This window comes from Aulostomus chinensis, chromosome 2, assembly GCF_037954235.1.
Source record: "Aulostomus chinensis isolate RoL2024-O1b breed Wild chromosome 2, RoL_Achi_v1.0, whole genome shotgun sequence".
Taxonomy (NCBI): Eukaryota; Metazoa; Chordata; class Actinopteri; order Syngnathiformes; family Aulostomidae; genus Aulostomus; species Aulostomus chinensis.
The window spans coordinates 25,734,500-25,756,391 of NC_141321.1; the positions used below are offsets into that span (position 1 = coordinate 25,734,500).

At 41.8% G+C, this 21,892-nt stretch overlaps 1 protein-coding gene across 2 annotated transcripts in view; it reads right to left on the minus strand.

Moving 5' to 3' along the window:
- Positions 1 to 21,892, minus strand: part of LOC147269581 (FERM domain-containing protein 5-like) — a 64,293-nt gene that overhangs the window by 36,509 nt on the left and 5,892 nt on the right. The window contains exon 1 of one of the 2 annotated variants that reach the window (XM_086187380.1): positions 5,954 to 6,077. The exons of the other annotated variant lie outside the window; for it this stretch is intronic. The gene's annotated coding sequence lies outside the window, so the exon portion shown is untranslated. Of the gene's footprint in view, positions 1 to 5,953; positions 6,078 to 21,892 lie in introns of those variants that run through there. 2 annotated transcript variants of the gene reach the window in all.

Genomic DNA, 21,892 nt, shown 5'->3' on the forward strand with positions numbered 1-21,892 from the left:
GTCTATTATAGTCGGAGCATATATTTGAGGTAGTAAGGCCCTTCTACGGTATTGTAATTGTGACCAAAGATGACGGTCAGATGACGTGCATATATAGCGAGAACATCACAGGCAGGATGGGATGGTGGACGGGTCAGTCAGCTGCATTTCCTACTGCACCTTCTACATTTTATTGTAATACAGATAGGAGTAATTTTTTTCAACTATCACTCTGACATATCATAAATCAGATTTATTTTTCAAGGATGTTTTGGAAGGCCGTGTACTTACTGAAGGGGCCGTGAATCAAGTCGTGATTTATCAACGACAATAATAGATGATAACACATAATGCGGCTTTTAAATGACTGCAGCTTAAGAAGTTCACTTTTCTGTATCCCCGATGTCACTCATTAGCAAGCGGATCGCAGGGTGCTGGAGTATTCAGGAACAAACTGTTCTTCGTTTAATGACGGAGATGATTAGAAGTGAGAAGAGGGTAAAAACAGCCCTCCAATTTCTGACATCTAGGTTTTCTAGAAGTTATTGGGGAGGAACAGGTTTCATTGAGAACACTTGAAGCTGACATTTAAGTAAATGCTAATGCCTCACTTCTTCAAAGTAATCATTCTGTTTTATTGCATTTATGTGCAGTTCAAATGTTCAGGCGAACCAGCACTTTCTCCATTACTGCCAGAGGTAAACAGCAGCTGGAGACTGCAACATCATTGCTGCAGCTTTCCGAATGCCGACACACAGCGGCGGTGCAGACAATTAGCTGCAGAGCAACAGAGATTCACTGAGCCCCTGAGAGGAAAACCAGGAGTTGTTCTTATTCCTGTCACATAACCCTCAGCTCAACAACACACTCCTCACACACGAGCTCGTTGGTGGAAAGCACAAAGCCTCAGCTATGTTTCGGCCTGACACAACAGACAGGTCAAGGAGGGGAGAAGAGGTTTTGTTTGACTGCTGATTTACGTTGTTGCTCATCTTTGTTGTTGCTCATCTTCCAGCTGTGATGGCTCGACCCGATGCTTGTCATATTATTATTTACGATTCAAATAACATTCACTGACATTTTTCAAGGCTGGCCTGGATTATACTCCTGAACCAGTGTGTACACAGCTGCAGACACAACAGACTAGTAGCAGTTCGGCGGGGGCGGGTTTCACCCTGGACAGGTCACCAGTCCATCACAGGGCCAAGACATATAGACAGACAACCATTCACACTCACAGTCACACCTACGGTCAATTCAGAGTAACAGGAAAAAGTATTGATTGTTATTTTGAATATGTTTGCATGCATGATTTCCACCATCCAAGCAAGAGCAACAGAAGGGGATTCAGGAACTGCTAGGAAACACAAAAAGATTGATGGATGATATCAGAACAGCTGATGTCTACGCAGAGTCTTCATACTTCTGCGTAAACCTTCCATTGACAAAATATTGTCCTCACTGACCTGAAAAATATAATTTTTGCTTTACTCTGGATACACTGGACAACTTTTGCAGTCCTAACAGACGATGAAGTGACTGGGAGTATCAATAAATGGCTTCAACAGATGAATTTATGATTTATTTATTATTTATTTATGATTGAAAAACTTGGGAGCAAACCTTTTCAGCTAAAGAACACCTGGGAAAACCAAAGTTTGCAAATGAGATTTTACAGAATAAACAAACATGGAGGTGAGAGAGCAGCTGTTTTTAAATGTACCACCATCTGCACTGAAAAAAAAACAGGTAAAAAAGAAAAAGAATAAAAGAGGCATTTGGGTGAAGTTGTGGAGGTGTGGGGAAGCGAAAGGAAAAGGAAGTTAAAGGAGAGTGAATCCATACCTTTTGGTACAGTAAGGTTACATACTGGAGCCAAGGCCAGGCTGTGTAGGCTAACAGTATAGGTGGAACAGATATGCTGGTTAAAGATAACAGCACAGGCTGATGGCATATCGTTGCCCGCTTCCTCTCCTATTGAGGGTAAACATTTGCAGTTCGGGTGGTTTGAGTCCCTGATGGCATCTTGCCTCGGTTTGAACAAAATCAAAAAGGATTACTATGCTCTGTCACATCAGAAGGTGTTGGTTCGCAACTGTTCTCCTGACATTTGCATTTTGGATCGACACTTACAGATTTTTGTGCCAACATGCATGCTGACAGGCCCAAACTAGTGCAGACTGAAAGGATTCTGCGAGATTATAAATCCTTCATAAAAACCTGGGTGGAAGTGTAGTTTTATTCTGGTGGTCAATCTGACATGAGCGACAGGTCAACCTGAGCTGCATATAGTCAACATCTGATGACACGGTAGCTCTCAGGGGCATTGGCTCAGGTCACATGACTCTGCCCGCTGTCCCCCTGGGGTTAAACCTGCTTGGAGGGCACAGGCTCAGCTAACCCCAACAGCCACACAAGCCTCCTCTTGTAGGGCATTGTAAGTCATTCTAACATGAGCAAACTTCTGCCAAAACAGTTCAATACAACAGGAGAGTGAGCAGTGCTCTCCCCTGAGTATTTGTCTTTGCTGATGCAGGAGGAAGATGAAAGAGATAAAAGAAGGAGAGGAAGAAACAAAATGTTGGAGAAGGATTTTAAAAAGGGAGACAGGCTTGGATGTGCTCCTATCCTGTCTGTGGTTCTTGCGGTTATGTTGACCACAAGCTCGCACCATCCGTCCTTTAATGAAAAGGTTACAAACCTTCATGACTTATGGACCCTTACAGCAACCCGACCAACAGATCAAGAAAAGAGCAATGTTTCTCTCCTCTACTAATCGGGGGAAGAGTTGCAGCTGAGTTTGAGTGAAACCCCACGGAGACGACACTTAATTTAGAACAGATCTTCCAGTATCTGTTCTACAGCACCCCTGACGATTGTATCACTCACTAAAGGAGAAGAGGAAGGTTGCATTATTCGTGGCAGAGTTCTTAACAATCACAAGCCTCCAACACGGCAGGTCTCACATGCACTGATGTGGTTTTTGGAGTGAAGTTTGGTCAACAAAACAGATAAATTAAGGGACAAGGGAGCATCATTATTAGACTCAGTAAAGAATAGAGCATATATGGATGATCTGTAGCCCGGCTGGCTGCGTGGAGCCCGAGGAATATAACTGACATACAGACAGTCCTAATACACGGGAAAGATATTGACTAGCGTCTCTGTGATGCATAAAACCAAAAGGAATTGTTATCATTCCTCCGCCGTGACACTGTTTATCAGTCAATTTCTGGAAATATATTTGAGACTCACCATAGTGAATTGAATTTGCTTGCCTGATGGGCTCAGGTGTTTGATGTATGAACCTAGAAAATACACAAACACATTATGATGAATAGCTGAATTGTTAGTGTCTTCCTTAAGTGGGACTGCAGAAAACTGGGTTCAGGCATTTCTGCAAAGTCAGAGATGTTGAACTCACTGCCTAATTAATGAGCAGCTGAGCTGTAACTTTACAGCACAGAGGCGAGTTCAGAGGAAACCTAAATGATACAAGCAAGAACTTTAGCTTTGTCAACTCATCAATTAGATATTTTTTTCCCCAAACAAGAAACATATTTTAGACTCCACCAGACATTAGGGAAGTGCTGACTGAGCTAATAAGGTACAAAGCCAGGATGAATTAAGCTACAGCAATTCATAATGTTGTATGTCTCCAATGTTACCCATTATGCTTATCCTGTTAAAGGTTGCGGGGGGCAGGGTTCACCCTGGACAGGTCACCAGTCCATCTCAGGGCCAACACATAGAGACAGACAACCATTCACACTCACAGTCACACCTACAGTCAATTTAGAGTATCAATCAGCCTCGTCCCCTCTTGGTGTCTTTGGACTGTGGGAGGAAGCTGGAGTACCAGAGAGAACCCACGCAGGAACAGGGAGAACATGGAGACTCCACACAGAAAGACCCCATGCTCAAGCCAGGGCTTGAACCCAGAACCTTCTTGCTGTGAGGCGACAGTGCTGACCACTGCACCACCATCAACTGATATCAGGAAGGATTCATGTGATGTGGGAGGGATGAAATAAGATGCTACTCATCACAGAGAAAAATATTTATAACTGTAAACCTCTAGTTTACCGCCTAGTTCTCCTCACAGGACAACAACAGTACGGTCAGCTCAGAGAGGGTTTACCAGCCGTCACGTGTTGGCCTTATCTTATATTAGCTGTCTCCTGGTGCCAGCAAGTTTAGGATCACTGCCAGAAATGCTAGGTTTTCATTTGAAATTGGGTTTATCCTCTTCTTGTGACCAAAACGGGATGAAAGCCAAGCAGAAGTTAAAGACATTTTGGCATCCAAGTTAGTGATCCTGCCGACTGAAGTCATGCCGACAGTAAAGGGATGAGCCCTGATCTCTTATTTAGGGCCACATCACAAATGAGCATGTCATATCATGTGTGACTGTTTCATCCCCTCCATCTCTTCTTGCCTTTACTCAGCTTCTTTCCTTCTGGACCTCACCTCTAACTCTTCTGACAATGGATACATTTTTTTATCTGCACCAAACCATGACTGCTCTGCAGATATATCTGCTGACATCATGCTTCCTATTTTAGATTTGCCCTAAAATGTACCCATATTACAAAAGAAGAGGACAATAATAAAAGTGCATGCACTTTTGCCCTTTTCTATATTCTGGGAAGGAAAAGCTATTATTCTATAGTTTTTAGGGTGTTCAAATGGCTGAATGTTTTAAAAAATTGGATTTCAATCATCAAAGCTCCCTTCTCAATTGCTTTAAATGGAACTGCGCCACAGCCTGACAGGTGGGAATTCCTTTACCCTCCAATTCTCTCTTTCTCCCTTTCCTCTCATTCCAGTCACAGCTCACCTGATATTCATCTTGTCTGCCCTCCACTCTCTCCTTTTAGCCAGACCTCAGGGCCTATGGCTAACTGCACACACATAAATGCTCAGTAGATGAGGGAACACAGTCTGTGCACAGAGAATCCAGTCAGGCGGCAAGGTCACTTTGACCTCTGCTGAAGCAGAACGTACTCAAGGCCTTTTGGGATACGCTGTCCTGTCTGCGGAAGTAAAGGCGGCATCATGAATGATGCAGCTGGGGGACACAGTTAATTTTTTAACTGTCTTGTACTTGAAACAACCTGGCTGGTACAGACAGGGGTCAGGAGAAGAGAGCCAGTAGCCCAACATGACTTTTTTTTATTGTACCAATGGCAACACGTGTGCAAATGCCAAGCAACTGTGAATTACATTCATACGGCCATTTATCACTGTCATCCACAGGGACCCAGCACACAAAATTGGGCTGAGAGACTGTTAACCCCATTTAAACAGTGCCAAACATTTTAAGGACTAACCTTCCCCAAGGCGAGAGCTAAACTGGGGTACAGGAAGCTACAGGTGGAGAGGACGGCTCAGTCTTAGAGGGGAAAGAAACATCTCAAGTTCACAGTCATACAGTACCATACAGTGCCCTTAATATTCATCTGACATATCATAAATACATATTAACTTTAGTTATTAAATATATTGACTGTATTTATTTATAAGTAACACATAAGGAATCATCTCCAGAGCATCTTGCCATTCTCCTTATTGTTTTTCTTTCCTTTGATTGTTCCTTCCTTCCTTGTTTCATCACAGTTACGAAGAGTGACAGGGATTTGCAGCCCAACGCATTCTCATGAAAACTTCTTATACTTTATGAAACTTAAGAAAAATGTGTCATGTAAAATACTACAAATGTACAGCAAGAGTGATCTGTGCACCTGTAAATACAGTGTACGTAGTGAATGAGAAGAGCTGGTGAGTAATATTCTAAATGTCTTATGTTTCAGAAGCTGGAATGATGAAATGTTGTAGAAAATATGAGACGAGCATGAATCTTACTGCCGTTAGACACTCATACAATCATGCACACACACACGCACATATACACATGCACGCACGCACACGCACACGCACACACACACACACACACACACACACACACACTCACTGGGTGCTTAACAGAAGTGGCACTCAGCCTTTCAGCACATCCTGAACATGGTCATCCTCCTCTAGCTGGACGAGTTCAGTGTGAGGGTCTTGGCATACAGAGTGTCGGTGATGAGTGTGTGGAGTCACTGTTGGGCTGCCGCAGAGCTTGGCCAAACACCAAGTTGACGCCAGCAGCTGGAGAGTAGTGATGCAATAATCTTGTTGCCATGGAGACCTGTGATTCCCCAGCATCTCAAAAAAAAAATTCAAGGGCGGAGGAAAGTCACTGGGCTGGCAGGCTGGGACACAGTACTGCTGAGACAAGATGACACAAAGCCACTGACATGAGGACGTCTTACTGAATTCCCTTACTGTACTGGACCTTATCAGCAGCAGCAAACAGTCAACATATTAAAGTAATAATCCATAAATAATAAGACAGGCAAATTAAATGAGCAATAAACCCTGTGATATATGTATTTATAGGTATGCATGCATTTTAATTATATTGAGCAAGTTAAGAGGAGGTTATCATGCAAAAAAGTTAGCACTTCCAGCTGAATCACCATGGCCTTCTCTGCAACTTCACTGTTATCACAACCGTTGTGTTGGAATTGCAGACACATTCAGCCAGAGTCAGAAGATTTGGAGGTAAATCTCCCAATCAAGCAACTGCCTGGAAGACTGTTCAGGAAGAGCGCTTGAGAAAATAGGAAAACTGCATGTTAAATATAAGTCTCTACGGTCTTTCATCACATTAGCAATGTAGCGCAAATGGAAGACAGCTTTCACCTCCAAACCTGTCTTATTATGTCCTCCTCCCGAGTTGAAGCAGAGAGCTCTCTCTCATCCATTTGATATCGATGATCCAGATACAGATGGTTCTCAGGAGAGTGACAGTGATGTAAGGAATTGGAAATAGGCCAAGACAGTAAAATAAAGAAGAAGAAGAAACACAGACGAGAGGAGCTTCGTAGAGTGCTGCATTGGGATTGTTTCAAAACGAGGAAATGACCCAGTGTCCTCGCCTTGATGTTGCAGGCTCACAAACGTAACAATATCTAATTAGATGTCGCTGTGTATTATGAATAAGTAGTGTATCCGACCGTTGTATATGACTTAAAACATTTCAACACATATTCATCAAATGCAGAAGTTCCCCAAAGCAAAAATAGGAAATTAGATGCAGAGTCAACAGGTCAGCGAAGCATAATATTGAGTAGGAAGTGAAGCTGAAGATGTGTTATGTCACTGTATTCTTCATCTGAAGAAAAAGTCTCCTGCTGTAATTTCTAGGACAGCTACAGTATCACAGATGATGTGCTGTCACATAAGAATAAGTACAGCGTGAAATGTCAAAATCACCCCATGATGTCCACACAGGCCTGCAGTTAGATGTGAGACGGAGACACGAAGAGTCACAAAACTGATTTGTTTGTTATTGTCCAAATTCTTCACAAACTAATTACACACCAGTTACAGGATTCATCCGGATCAGATGTGAGGGGCGGCCACCTGAGGCAGACAGGCAGAATCTGATACGGCCCCCGGTCTCATCGTGTATTTGCCCACGACCAACAAAGCCGCAGGTTAAGGGTGAGTTACATGGTTGACTCTGCTACTGATTTGGAGGTTCCACTGATGCAGGTTGAACACCTCAGACCACTCGAAAACAACATTGAGTCGTTGTATAATAGAAAGGGGGCACGTTAGGTTCTCCTTCTGGCTCTCTACATCTCAAAGGACCAGTTAGATTTGTGTCCAACCCCACATTCCACACTGGTAGCAATAGAATTGCAATGATTGATGAAATATGTGAAGAATAGATTAATCACCTCTTATGGCTCTAATGAACAAAACAATGGGGTCCGTCTGTACAGCCACGTTTAAGATGAGGTTCTGGACTAGGCTGTGAAGTACATCTCCTTTAGCACACTTTGCGTGTTTACACAGAACCCCAGTGTGTGAATTCATACAGAGATGTGATATATAAACTCAACAGTGTTGAGAATGAGCTGTTCCACCGTTCTCTTTAACACAGATGTCACTTCAGAGCTGTTACTACCACGTTACGCTCAGCTGCCGGATAAGAGGCGGAACATTGTGTGCCCCCCGTTCTGTCTCTGTGAGGCAGAGTGAGCTGTAACTGTGACGTAACATTCCTGACTCAAAAAATGGGCTGTGTAAAGGGGACGAATGTGTTGTGCGGGTGTGTTTCTCAGTTAGTGTGTGTTCATGGACATGAATGTCTGCCTGTTACTGTGTTTTAGACAAAAGAGCAAGTTTTCAGTCCGGTGTTTTTTTGGCATTTGATGTGCAAAAAATAAAAATATGACCCAGAAATACTGACAAGCTTGTTCTGATTCTACTTGGCAGAACATCAGAAAACAATTTACCATAATAACTAAGTGCTTTTTCATTCCCACGATGAATGGCAACTCATTTATTTGCCTTTTGAAATATTAATGTATCAACAAACCTCTTGCTGACCAAGAAGGCATACTGTCCCCACCTACGTGAGAGATGACCACACCTCTGAAGAATCAAATTCCTTTGAAGCACAAACACAATGCAGCGCTGCATTAAAATAGATCATAATAATTTTAACACAAAAGACTATTTTATATAAATGGCAGCATCAACGGTATATACAGAAAATCCCAACAGCCCGGGACATTAAACCTTCCCGGTGAGTCATCTTCATGCTTGTCCACCTCTCCGCCAGACATTAAAAAAAAAAAAAGAAAAAGGAACAGAGAAGAACAAAGAGTTCTCACAGGCCAGCAGACCTGTGCCCCCTCCTCATCCCTCTTGTAGTTTTAAGAAACACACACACTCAGATAAAGGAAGTGATCAGCTGTGTGCATCCCAACAGCAGCTCTCTCCGAGACATCATGAGATTAGAGAGTCTGCTCCCCCGTCTGCTTACCATGCCGGAGGAGGCTGGAGAAACAAAGCTCAGCAAACACACAAAGAGAATTTTAGAGGGGTGAAGAAAGGCGGATGAGGGAGAGTGAGGTATAGAGGAAAAGACAGCAGACTGATTATGTGTTTGTCTGCATGGATGAGCACAAGGGGGGGGGGGGCAAGAGACATACACACACGCGCACACACATACACACACACACACACACACACACCGAAGGAAAAAGTGGGAGCTCTATGGCGGGCACTTGACTGAAGTGCGCTCTGGTCTCTGTGGAAGTGAGCTGATGATGACTACAGTCACTCGCTGTTAGAAAGGGGATGAGTGAGAGAGAGGAGGTTAGAGGAGGAGTGCTTAATATTCCACGCACATACAGTTGCTCCGCTATAGCAAGAGTTTAAAAATAGACCGTAGCAGACTTGTGCATTGAGGAGCTGCGCTAAAACGAGAGAAAGAGAGAAAGAGTGGTGCAGTGGTGTACGATGAGGCAGCTCCAGACTGGTCTGGGGGGGAGGATGCTAACGCTTATGATGGTGATGAATTAACAAGTCAAACACGGAGATGTGGAACATGTGCTCTGATTCAAAAGAGGAGCATCGTTTAATCTGACTGATTGATTGAGATCTTAATTTGAAATTTAAAAAAATAACAAAACCAAATAATTCAGGCAAAACAGCAGAATTAGGGATTCCCTGTGAAATGGCCATCAGCAGATATCCGTCTGCTTCTAAATACTTCAGTATCATTCTCTTCTTTTCTGATCATCAGTGATGAGGAAACAATACATATATGATTCAAATGCTTTTTCTAGTCATTTGGTGTTCCCCTCAAATATGAACCAGCTGAATGTTCCCTTTATCAGCGCCCCCACCGGCGGAGCGTTTCAATGTGGTCTTATGAATGTACGATAAGATCCAAGCTGACATCATACCGTAGCCGTCAGGGCTTCTGGCTCCTAGGTTACAGGTCAGACTCTCAGTCAGAGATCATGAGATCGAAACAACAGCAAGAGCAAGACCGAAGTGGAATATGCAATATTTTACGATGGACTAGACAGTGCTGTGGTTAAGGCCTAGTTAGATTTGGGCACAAAAAAAACCACTTGTTTCGGGTAGGAAATGATCGTGGTTGAGGTTAAACTACAACTCAGTGAAATACAGCTGAAAATATAAATGCTTGTAGCTAAGTTACTACAAACAGAGCAATACTGATATCCGGGTTCTACTTTGTTTTGCTCTGTTTGTAGTAACTTAACTACACGCATTTATATTTTCAGCTGTATTTCACTGAGTTGTAGTTTAACCTCAACCACGATCATTTCCTACCATAAACAAGTGGGTTTTTTTTGATTGATGGAATTTTTTGGTAATAAAAACTTTACTTTTTCAAATTCACATCATGTTTTTATACACATAGTACGGAGATCTGTAAACATCGGCTTTCCATCAAAATGGTTTAGAAATATTTGCAAAAATTCCAGTGATGTGCATCTCAAAACAAAATTAACTGAAGAGGCAAAATGCAAAATAAATTTTGTTAGCAAGCATTTACACCCAAAGAAGTGGCAAGAAGTATAAACTACCCTCTCTTACACTACAGTTAGCAACATTTTTGACCTGCTTTTTAATTCACAAACTTACATGCATACATGTACACATACATAAAATTTATAAAAATCAATTCCTGATATATAGCTGGAGTTTTCTTCCTTTATCTTAAAGAAATGATTGAGTCGATTTAAAAGTGTCGTACAGTAAACTTTCTCTTCTCATTTGCATTTATCTGTTTACTACTGATGCAGTTGTTCCTGCATATTAAAAGACAGATTTAAATGTAAGTCCCAGAGGGATCCTGATATTTCACACAAATGTTAATAATCTATGCACCTGAAGCGTGCAATTACGGTTTACTTTCATCGTGTTCCTAAATAATTTCACGTCTTTGACAACTGTGATTGCCAAATGTAAATTTATTTCGGAAACTCATTGAAGTCTTTTGAAACATCTTGGCCAAAAATTCTGTTCCATCTGGGTGGCGTGCAGGGATTTCCTTATTTAAAGGAGTAGTTTATCATTTTGGGGAGATACACTTTCTGGAACATTTGTTTTTCTCAGGATTTTCTAATCTTTAACCTAAAGACTACACACATATAACGTCCAACTTAAACTAGTGAGAATATACTGTAAACACATGACCACTCAACAGTGGTGATTCCAGGAAGCCTGGATCTCCCAGAAAATTGGTGAAGAAACATGACTGAAGAAAACAAGAATGGAAGCAGACAGTTGTCGTTAAGAGGTTGTGCGTAATGTTTTGCATACAATTGCGGAAAAAGAGGGGGAAATGGGGAGAAAGTCATGGCTGAGAAGATGTAATGAACGTGGCTTCTTCTATTGTTGCTACGCTATGCTACAAGCTAAAGTATGCGCCCCTTTTAAACACAACAAACATGTTGGGAGAACATCTGGACATCTGATTCTGTGATTCCGTTAGAAAGTAACAAAATCTGCTTGTCAGTGCATAAAACCTCACCAAAGTCTGTAGGCCGCAGTGAAGCACAGCAGAGGTTAGCTGCAGGTTTAGAGGAGCATTACTGCTGGTCTCCTCAATGACGACATCACGACACACTCGGATGTTACAAATTCTGCAGCATTACAACAAAGTCATGGCTTGAATATCTTTACTGACGAGACACTCAAGGAGTGCAGCAGTTAGCGTGGCCTCCACAGACACCGAAACAACGGTGATTCTTCAAGATAATCTACCGTCCTGCTAGGTACCACGAAAACTGCTCCTCTATAAAACAAACATGACCAACTGAGGCGATTTAACCCAAGCTGCCTAAGAAGAGTCTCTCTTCCTCAAACTTGTGAAAAATTGATAAGCTTAGATGCAATCTACATCCCAGAAAACTCCAACCACAGTTTCAATCTTTCCCCAGTTGAACTCTTGATTTGAGACTCGAACCAGTCATCTGAAAGATGAGGTTGGTTTGACGACACCAGACGGGGACATTCTTTTCCCAGAGGAAAACACGGCATCTGACATTCACAACACTTACACGACGGTTCAGCAGGAACAAAGGCTAAAGTGTCCTGGCAGATGAGGTTAAATCTGCTCAGACAGAATATTAAGCTGCTGGGGACACTGGATCACTTTTTTAGATAATGACTGACAGAAAGTGGCTCTCAGTGTGTTGTGTTTTTGTGTGTGTTCTGCAGGGCTGAGACCAGGACACCACAATAGATTTAAGATTCAAGATTCAAGATTCATTTATTTATTATACCCAGATTAAGTTTGTAGTCCCTAAACTCACAAACAACTGAATTATATAAATGGATAAATAAATAATAAGTCCTAAAAATAAACAGTTTTATATTGGAGTGCAATGGATGAGTTAAGGTGTGTCTGCCTGAGAAAAAAGCTGCTGTGTAACCTGGTGTTGTGTATCGCTGGGCATACAACAGCTGGCTGCATCATTTGGGCTCTGCACAGGCACTTCACCTCAACGCTATCACTGATGCTCAGTAGATAGTACCAATGATGGGCAATTTGAATCTCCCTAGAGCCTTCCTGATGCTGATTTGTAGCGTTTCATGTGGCACATCTTGACAGAAGTGTGATAGAATATAGTCAGCCACTGAAGAAAACCTGCCACAGGATTTCTGCTTCCCTCAGTTGACTTCAGAAGACATTTCTGGACTTTCTGACACATTTGTGATTTTGTTGATTTTAGGGAACCAGCTAAAACTCACTTGCTACACAGTGATATGTGTCTGCCACCTTTTTTTCGAAAATCAGTTCCTTGCTTTTGTTGATACCGAGCGGTAGTCGGCTCGCCACTCCGCAAGCTTCATTTCCTCTGTATTAACTCTCGATGTTTGAAATCATTTGGAAACCTCACAACTGTGTTTGCTTGATGTCGGGTATTGTGGTCATGAGCGTGCAGTGTAAACAGAGGAGGGCCGAACACACAGCCCTGGGGAGCTCCAGAGCAGGTGCTGCCAATCCAAATGGAGTCTGACTCCACTATTCAGTGGGAGTTAGTAGATTTCTCGCCTGTTAGTTTCATGAGGAGATTGTGCTGCTGACCAAAATCAGCTGACTGTATTCTGATATAAATGTTAGTGAAAGATTGTGAAGGTTTTCCAAATGTAGGAAATTGACAAGGGCCCCTTAGCAGCCTTTCCCTGGACAGAAAGCAGGGAGTAAAGTTAATGCATAATGTGGATCAGAGCACAGCTTGTGTTACTAATAAAACACTGTCGCCTCACACTTAAGCATCCTTTTTACGGTGCTGGCTTTAGTTTGACTTTTTTAGCAGTGAGGAACCAATCTGAATGTCCATTGAGGCACTCAGAATGCATCAAAATGCCTCATGGTACACTGTCATAGTAGAGGATAGCAGATACCAGGGATGGTACCTGTTATTCTTTTAAACACTAGACGGACATGATACCTGCCGAGCCATGCTACACTTGGATGGCAGTGAAGTACAATCATTGGAAGAAGCTATCTAACTAGTTTAGAGAAAGGTTAATTCAGCTTTATGTTAATGTTGGAGGTTGCTATTCAAATTGCTAAGAGTCGTCTCTCGCTGGTGATAAAAACACCCATCAGTATGATGCAGCACAAATTACTGGCCTCCAAATAAGGAAGGGATCGAGGTAAATGTCACTCTCCTCTAGATAAAAGCCTCAGCTCTTAGTGTAACAGATAGACATGAATAAATGCATGTACAGTACATTGGATGAACAATTTAGAGGCAGATTCAACACGAGGTCAAAGGGTCAACATGGGCAGAGGTCAATCTGGCCTTTTGGATTCAGCCGTAGTCCACATTACAACACAGCACCATTCCCAAGAGATGGCAAACGAGTCAACACACACACACACACACACACACACACACACACACACACACACACACACACACACACACACACACCACAGACCACAAAGGCCTAAGCCTAAAGGTTTTACATGAGTGCACTGTATGAACTATACATGCACGTACGCTATCTTTACCAGTCCACTGACCACATAAAAAAGAAAAAAAAGTCTTTTTTTTGTACGAGTGGACAAATTCCTTCATATCAGACACAATTTATTTGGCTATAAATTGGCTGGTAGCTATTTGTCAGTTTACTTTGCTCATGTCACAAAAGAATCATACAAAATAACAACAGAGTGGCCCCACATCCAGCAATCGTAATGTCTCTTAAATAGAACGATAAAACCTGTATAGCTCTGCTGAATCTGGTCTATGTTGACAACATCTCTGCATTTGCATTTTGACACTCTGCCGCAGAGTAATTAGCAGATACAGTGTGTGTGTTACTCTTGTGAGAGTCCTGGAGTCATTACAGACAGCTTGGGTGAGAACCCCCCACCCACCCCCATACACACAAATTCTAAAACACAAACACACACACACACATCCCTGTACTTATATTTTTGTGAGGACTTTAATTGACATAGTATATTCCCTAGCCCCTCACTCTAAACCTAACCAACTCAACTGACTGCCTGACCCTAACCTTGACCCTAAACCTAACCAGAGCCTAATTCTAACCTCGACCCTAAAACCAAGTCTTGACCTTCAAGGGGAGGACCTTTGAGGACCCACTAAAATGTCCTCACTTTCCAAAAATGTCCTCACTCTGTTGGTTAAACACATGTTCTAGTCCTCAATAGGTAGCAAGTACAAGAACACACACACACACACACACACACACACACACACACACGTACACACACACGTACACACACACGTACACACACAGGATACTGTTGTCTGTAATGTGCAAAGCCAGCAGGCAACCGTAGAGCATGTCAGCATTTGTGTGTAATTAAAGCTTTTTGCCTTTTCTTCGCTAAACACCTCAGCTCATACCCCAGAGGGTTCATGACAACTTTAGCACTTTTGGTGCCATTTTATTAGCGTATTCATTTACCAACAAGTCCACCAAACCCAAATGACAATACAAGTTTTTTTTTTTCAATTCTCTGATACAAAAGATTACCTAAATGCTACATTAAGGTCTGTTTAGGTTTTCCAATGTGCACTTTAGTTGAGTTGAAGGTAAAATTGCAGTTTTTAAAACACTCTTTTGAATTGTTGCTGAAAGAAGAGATGGTGAAAAGGTGGCTTTCCTATTTTCCTTTGTTTATAATTACTACGGCCACTAGAGGGCATCTGTCACTTAAACATGAATACATCACACATTAGCTTATCTGGTTGTTTTTCTTGGGAAGAAAGTCTATAATATTACACAATGCAGAATAAAATAAAATTATGTAAGTGAACTTTAATAAAAAATTAAATAAATAAACAAGCATAATTAAGAGGACCTCTGAAAACATCATTAGTATGGTGATTAGAGCCTGAAGGAAGTGAATCATGAATAACACATGAGACCCTGTCTCAGCCTAAATCACAACGCAGTGATTTGCAGGTTCATTGTTGCAGACATCAATCGACTCACATTGCTGCTGTGCTTGAACTCTTCCTCTCTAGTGACACCCTCCATTCAGCAAACCTCTGCTTTCCCAAATAAACATTGTCTTCCCTTTCAAGTTCAGCTTAAAAGAAAAGAGGGGCGAGAAGAAAAACGGCAGAGAAACAACTCTCCTATTTCTGTAACGTCTAAAAGAATTCCCTGCTGTAAAGCCCGCGCTTGGTGGATTTCTCTGCCCGTCTGATTCCAACTGCTGTTGAGATGCTAAAACACATTCAGGCCGCTAATCTTGAGAGCTTCACTGCTGCTCTCTGAAGAGGTGATGCACCTCGGCATCTTACTGCAGCTGCATGGGTCAAATGTGGCTGGAATACTAACAGAATGTACTAAAGAGGAATGTGTTAGAAAAAGAAAGATGACAGACTGAAGGAACAACCTCCTGCAGGCTTCGTCCTTCTGAGAGTCCTCAGTCCCAGAGCTGTAACTGCTCACATGCCTTCAGTGGGGCTCAGTCTTGCTCCGCTGCCCACATGAAACCATTATGTCTTCGGCGCATCCTGAATATGACAGGCAAATTACGTAATGATTGTAACCACATTGAAATAAAGCCAAATTTCACACACATACGAATCCTTTCCTTCATCATTCGCGACAACAGACACTTTCAAAACTGCAAGAAAAGTCATACGTTGAAACATGTATATTTCTGAGCCATTTTATAGTCTCTAAGATCGCATCCATTGAAGCCAAAACACATTAGAATTTTAAAAAAGCATGAAAAAAACAAAGAAAATGACCTCAGTTGTGTCACATTGTCCATATAAATGCTGATACACAACTATAATCTGACCCAGAAATGTTTCTCATGTGACTGTTAAACACGAAAGCATACATAAAAGGCATTACATTTTTAGTCGCATGTTTCTTTTTTTTTTTAAAAAAAGGTAAATTCATTATTTATTACAGATCCGTAAAGAAAACATGTCAATAATCTCGACCACTGACAGAAACTAAAATAACTTCAGTCACTCCCAAACTGCTTTAACCTGTCTCTGAGACACAATTATATTCAATAAAAATGATACCGGGACATATATTCATACTGCTGGGTGCAGACATTGATCGCTACCATTTTAATTAAACTGACACAGCTTGACCTGCTCTTCTGCAAGCATGTCTTCATTTCCTTACAGCACCCTGGTGTTTCAGCAGGCTGCAGACAGGCTCCTCAGTACTTCCAGACATTCAGCAATGTTCCATACACTCCTTTCTTCCATTTTATTTCTCACACATCAAAAGCAACAGCAAAAACCCACCGTCTCCCTGAGACACAATACATCACTTGAAAAAAAAATATTGGAGTTTTTGGCTTCACTATGAATCCTTACTTTGAAACATGAAGAGAAAGATCATGCTAAAAGCCAAAGGAGTGAGAGATGGGCATCTGCTGTGGCAGACTGTACTGTACAATACGTAGAAAAGGAGCTACTTTCTCTGCAAGTACAAATGTGAAACATACGGAGAACAGGACAGCGAGAAAACCTAGTCTATGACTGGGCCGTGTTGTCAGTGCGTCTATAATGTGAATTCCTGGATATTAAATACTATTCTGCTATTTTCTAATGTTATCTAAGTCATATTTGTGGTTAAACCACTGGAGTAATTACTGTGTGACACATAACCACGTAACATCATCTTATTCACTGCGATACTCTACTAAATGCCCCCCCCCCCCCCCCCCCCAAAAAAAAGCACCTTCCCTACAGTTCTCACCTGATAATAGAACATCTCTGCTGAATAAATGCATTCACACTGGGAAATTATTTCTGGACACCTATGAAATGTTTTTTTTTTTTTTTATCAGCACACACACTTTGAGCTTCTACATCTTTGGCTGAAATAATAGCAGAGGCATTTACTTTCTCAACATAAAATATTATTTCAGCTGAATAATGCCCCATTCAGCCGGTCATGACAGTTTGGTGTAGGTGGTAAATGGTATTGGCGCTTTATTTGATCAGCTTTGATGCGCCACATTCATCTTGACTATTTAAAAAAAAAAAACACATATTCTTAGGCTGAAAGCAAATATGCTTCATTGTATGAGTTGGCTGTAGTTTTTTATCTGTAGACTTTTATTGATGAACCAAAGAAAAAAGAAGTGTCTTGAGAACTTTGCCTTAAAACTATTTCAACATAGTTTTAGTCGTGTGCGCTTCCATTAGGCGCTGCCGTTCTCAGCGGGCAGGCGGCACTCAGCACATCACCAGCAACCGGAAGCCTGACGCAGAAACTCAAATGTGTCCGAATCTGACGTCGCTGGTGCTCACAACTTCCTGCCGGCTTTCAACTTGGGCTGCCTAGAGTCACGGTTCACCTGACATGTCGAAGGAGAGCTTTGCAAGATAATTGGTTATTTAGAGTATCAAACAGCTACAATGCATCCTTGAATACTTCCTTCAAATACCTGGAACTCTACTAGAGCAATGAACATCATTTTTCCAGATGAAATTCATTCATTTGGTGTTTCGGTGATGGTGGTCACAGGAAGTCCTTTGAGAGCTTAGGAAAGGGAAGGCCACAGCATACAAGTCACATGGTTTTATACTTCAAACAATCATTGACCTCACTGTGTTCTGTATGGAAGCATCTGCATTCAAGAGGTTCCTACTCGAACTTATTCAGGCGTTTTCTTTAATATGTCTGTAGTTGCTGTGTTGTCTAGCAGCGTTCCAGCTTCAGTCAGGCAAAGCTCATTAATCTGTTCAGCTGTTGGCTGAACTGGCTGAGAGGAAGCTGAGAGAGAGAGAGAGAGAGAGAGAGAGAGAGAGAGAGAGAGAGAGAGAGAGAGAGAGAGAGAGATGGAGACAGAGACAGGATGAAGAGAAATCAACATGAAAAGGGAGGTTTTGTGAAATTCTGGGGATAGCCAGGAAACAAAACACAAAATAGAAGAGGAAAGAAAGAGATATTGAAGGGGCGAGCTGGAAAGAGATGGAGAGAGAGAGAGAGAGAGAGAGAGAGAGAGAGAGAGAGAGAGAGACACACACACGAGTACAAAGAAATGGAGACTATACCAGAATGCAGAAAAAGCTCTGCTTCACCATTAACTTGAGCTTCTTCGGATGCTGCTACAACAAATCCACAGATATCACAGTGAAGCAGGTGCTGGCAGGTTATCCTGTCACCGCTGCTTCTACATCGCACAGGCTGACCTCATCAAACACCTCGGGAAACGGGGGAATCAGGATAACAGGCTGTACCTTCTCTATATAAATATTCACTCTTGCCACAACTCCACAACCTCAACTTTAAATGCCACATTTCAAGCCTCCTCACCATCACAACTTGTGAATGAAAGCCTCTGACAGCAAATGTCAAACAACGCAAGTGCCTCCAAGGCGAAATAACTGTCATTCAAAGCTGCAAATCCAAGAGCTGATGAATGAAGCTTATTAAGAATTGATAGGAAGAGGGATGTAATTATGCAAAGTTCAACATATTGCATTCATCTCAGAATTTTTCATTTTTCTGGCGCAGTCATGTGCTAATTTTTCAAAGATCTCGATTCAGTCCAAAATATGTCATTTAAAGTCAGAAACCTATTTACCCATCCACACCAGCCACATACACACAATTGACTTCAGTTATAAATGAATATTTGCATGGAAGTATCAAGATTCGGAACAAAACCTTACATGTGTGAAGTGACCTACAGCTGGAATACCAAGAACATCCACAGCAGGGTTAGCTGTTAAATAGTAATGGGAACGTCTCATGGGATCATATGGGAGTGATACAACCATTTAAAATGAACTGCTAACTCCAGCTGAAAGTAACCCTCAGTAATTACTCACTACCATAAAAATGGCAACATACTGTAAATTAAGATTTTGGGTTTGGATGCAACAATTTATATTTAGCTGCATTTAAGAACAATCGAGTCATATTACTGTTGCAGCCAACAGAAGACCGAACGTCCTAATCTGAAAGCGCACAAAAATCTTGGGATTATGTCACCATTCCAACACTCCAGAGGAACATGTTATTTAGCCCGGCACCTTCCAATCTGGGACACGTGTCTGTCGCAGATTTCAGCAGGGCGGCAAATAGCTAGCAGCCAGGCTGATAAGCAGGGGCTATCGAAAAAAAAATCCTGCTTTTATTCTACATTAAGCATTTACTGGTTAGAAATGCATCTACTATAGGGACCAGTGATCCCAGTCTGGTGATTATTACGGGCTCTGCCTGATTATCATGCTTGTCAGCTAAAGGATGAATGTTAGGATGGATAATTTCTTCCAAGCGGTGCAACATAGTTTGCAGAGCCTGAGCACGCATGCTGTTTTTCTATCAAGGTCATAAAATTATTTGTTGAGCAATGACACTGCAGGTTAATTCATCATTTTAGCGCAACATAAAACACAGATCTTGACAGAAGTGATGACGGTCGCCATCGGTCCCATCAAAACCACTGCAGCTGATAAAAATCCACAGTGAGGGATTGCGTCGTAATTATTTGAGTCTGACTTATTTCTACAGCACCAAATCACGACAAAAGTTAATTTGTGGTTGTTGCATTTATCAAACAATCAAAAATGCAGTGCACTTCTCAACAAAATTCAAAAATATAGATGAATGAAATGTCCCCCAAAACAATTTCGAGTATTTAATGAGATTTATCTGCAGATCTCCTTTTTCTAAATATTGAAAACCAATGCCAGCAGACATTTTGTTTTGTCTCATGAGCACAGACATTAGCTGATGCTAATTATCTATGACGCTATTTAAAATGGATGCACCGAAGATTATTGAAGTTCAACGTAAGAACAATATACTGTATATATTACAAGCCTCTCTCATGAGCAATCGCTCTACTTTTCAACACCTCTTTGTTTTTGTTTTTTATAAAGGCTCCAGTACTTTCTTTGGTTTATACACACTTTAGTTACTAAATTTACAGTCTGATTAAGAAGATTGTGTAAAATTGAGACATTTTATTGTTTGCGAAGAGGTACAGGCAACACAGGCAGAAGATCATTGTTAGCAAGGTATAGAGAACACTAAAGACTCAACAAACACTGATTTCATTCATGCGTCCTCAATGTCAGAGAAGACGAGCTCCTTCCGAGTTCTGCATTTGGCTTCAGAAGTCCCGCCTAATTTCATTAGTGGGCTATGCAGGGTCTGAGCCGGTGCCAGGTGATTGAACCACTCACTCACAGTGATGAGGTATGTCTCTCCGGATCAATGTTCTTCCATCATTAATCCTCCTCTCTGATATACATCTTCCGGTTTATGGAAGGCACAGCGATGTTGAGCAAATGGTTGACAGTGTTTGGCAGGAATTTTTATTTTATTTTTTTTTAAATCCCAAACTGCAGGTCTGGCACTTCCTCAAGAGCTGTACACAGTATGTTCTGTTGAACTGTGATACATTCCTTTTTAATCATAAAAAATTGTGGATTTCAGGTTTCAGTATGTTTGTCGGACACATGTGCTCATGGTAAAGGTCTGGCAATGACGTGGACAGTTATACATTTACCCACCCCTTTGTACACTTCAGCATTTGATCTAAAACCTTTTTTATCTGCCTACCTGGTGAATAAATCAGTGTTTTCCCTTTGGCTTCAGCAGGATCATCCTTTTTGCCCAGTAAGGATTTCTTTCCTTTGTACTGCTCATATCCTGCAGGTCTGCAAAGTCTGTGTTTGTTCACCTGGCTGTTCCTGTCTGCTTGTTGCCAAATGTAAAGCTGAATCTTTCATTTTGTGCTAAGGAGGTTATGGCAAGATCAAAATGTCACCAGGTCAGAGCTACAGAGACACCACTGGGGCCAAGAGTGACTTGCCAGTTTGGGCTACTTGTCAACGTGGAAACAAGTGGCCCACTTCCAGTCTCAGACCCACATAAAACGGTTGGTCCAGGCTATATATTCAACAACATACATGCTGACAAGCTTGTGTGCGTTAATTCTAACACGATATCAAAGTGTGGGGTTTCTGTTTGTGATGTCAGATGTGGATGTGATGTCATAAACAGGCTAAAACTGAAGCTCAAAACACCTAATTAAATACACGGGTTACCTGATCTAGCCATTAGCGCACCTTGCAGACGCCTCAGTGCTCTGATTGTTCAGTCCATCGGCACAGAGAACAAACGAGGTCACCAACCAGCTTCAATGAACAGTTGGATGGTCCAGAGAAAACCCATCGCCAGCACCATGAGTACTGCCAGGCCATAGCCAGAAGGGAGCAGTCGGAGGTAGCTCTCTTTATTGTGGTGCTGCGGATGGTGTCTTCAAAATTCTGGCTCATACTTTTGTTTTCAAGATTGTCAGACAACTATTTTAATTACCACCAACATTAAATGTCCCCAGTGCCCATAAAGGACTCACTCAGAACTGTCTTTGTCCCAGAGCACCTCACCATCTCCACAGCACATTCTAATAGTAAACCTGTTAGCCCTCTACTGGGTTCCTCACCAATTAACCCTCTTACAAACTGTGCAGCGCATCAATCACGGGCTGATGCTTCAAGAGATGGCTGTGAGTGTGAGATGAATGTGAATA